Source organism: Cyphomyrmex costatus, unplaced genomic scaffold, assembly GCF_001594065.2.
Source record: "Cyphomyrmex costatus isolate MS0001 unplaced genomic scaffold, Ccosl1.0 scaffold5598, whole genome shotgun sequence".
Taxonomy (NCBI): domain Eukaryota; kingdom Metazoa; phylum Arthropoda; class Insecta; order Hymenoptera; family Formicidae; genus Cyphomyrmex; species Cyphomyrmex costatus.
In genome coordinates, this window is record NW_017279794.1 from 734 (window position 1) to 2,603 (window position 1,870).

Genomic DNA, 1,870 nt, shown 5'->3' on the forward strand with positions numbered 1-1,870 from the left:
AAATATACTTTTAATATCCACATACATATCGAACAGTTTTGATTATAGATGGATTCATAAGTGCTTGTCTTTTAATACCATATCTGTTATATTTGAAAATACCTATTTCTTCCAAATAAATCTGCATTACTGCATTTAGAATATATTTTTATGTACCCACTTATTCACTCACTCAATGTAGTAAAAGAATAATAGGTCATGTTTACTTTAGATCTCAGTCTTGAAGTTATAGCTCTTGCAACATAGACATTTTGAGTGTGATCGTAAAAAAGAAACAATCTGTAAATAAAAAAAGGATTATAGAATTATAGTAACGTATAATGTGACATTTTTAAATAATATTATTTTTATTGCCAATTAATTAAGTAATAGATTAAAAGCATAAATTGCAAATTTTAATTACATCTATGTATTAATGTTGGCACTTCTAAAAATATTGCTAGAGGTTTATTTGTATCCAACATATTTTGTATCTGTTACAAAAGATTCGCACAAGACATCTCTTTGTGCAGCATTTGAGAATTGTCTCCCATTTTTCGGATATTCTTAATGTTACTTCCTCCAAATTAGTTAAAGAGAATTGTGTAAGTTTATTGAGAATTTGCCAGCGTGCACAAAGAAATCAAACGTGTTTTCAATATTTAAGCGTGCTTGACAATCTATAGTTATGTAAAAATCCATCAGTTTTCAGTTTTTCTTTTACTATAAAATTTTAATAAATGAAGATCAAGAGAGAATTTCATCGCTTACAAATACATGATTGGCTTTTATTGCTGTCCCTGGGAGATACCGAGGACCTGGAATTTCAGCAGTTTTCTCTCGCATTCCAGCTGCTAATTCAGTATTACTCCATACATCGCTGTCGCTGATACCTCTTGTAAAAAATATAAAAGAATCATGGATACATTTTTTTAAAACATTGCAACCATAATTAAATTTCCAATACAAGGAATGTTTATTTACCATATTGCCCAATGTCCACCCATACAAATTTATAATTTGCATTATATATTACCAAAAGAATAATGCTGAAGTACTTCTTATAATTAATAAATTGACTTTCTAAATAAATTGGAGCTCGAATTTTAATGTGTTTTCCATCGAGAGCTCTCACAATTCAGAAACTGCTACTTCTTGAAGAAACCTTTAGCAATTTCAGACCATTTCTGTTCATGAAGTTCAGAAAGAATTATTGGTTAAAGTGTATGCCACGATGCACAACAGACTTCGTAAATAATGACATATATGATATAGTGGAGCATCCAATATGAAATTCCCATGCTTTGGAATTTACATTATCATTATGTGCAAGAAACCTATACAAAGTGTGAAAGAATTTTAGATACGTGAACAATTAGATATATAATAATTATATGACATAACTTATCCCTAACCTACAAGCTCTACTTACGATAAAGTTAGAGTCAACTTCAGTTCTGCAGAGTGTGGACCATTGTGAACCACTGTTCTCTCCAAAAACGGACATTGATTTCTCGAAATTGATTTCTTAGAAATTGTTCGGAGTAAAAATTCATCCTCTTCAGTTTGGACTATGAATACCGCCTAGATGTCGATGCATGGATTGTATTAGCTACTGTAAAGCCCCGTCTACATAAGTCGCAGGACACAAAACGCAGTTCGCAAACGTGGACGCAACGCACCACACATTCGCAGGTCGGAAATCACGTTACATACAGTTGGTCACAGAAAGGTTGCAACGCTTTTTATTTTGATGGTTTTGGATAAATGTAACCAGAATGCGATTCTCTATGTCTAGTAACCTGCATTGAGGATTAATGGCGAATTTGACAAACTGCACTAGTGCGCACCAGTGCGAACTTTTTTGGTGCCACGCATTCGGAATGTGCGC

General features: G+C 32.6%; 1 long non-coding RNA gene across 1 annotated transcript; it reads right to left on the minus strand.

Annotated features, from left to right (window-relative positions):
• Positions 1-213: 213 nt before the first annotated feature.
• On the minus strand, positions 214-1,153 carry LOC108779175 (uncharacterized). Its single transcript, XR_001940865.1, has 3 exons — positions 964-1,153; positions 751-874; positions 214-279 (listed from the first exon to the last, which is right to left on the minus strand). It is a non-coding gene; the product is annotated as an uncharacterized LOC108779175 (long non-coding RNA).
• Between the last annotated feature and the right edge of the window lie 717 nt (positions 1,154-1,870).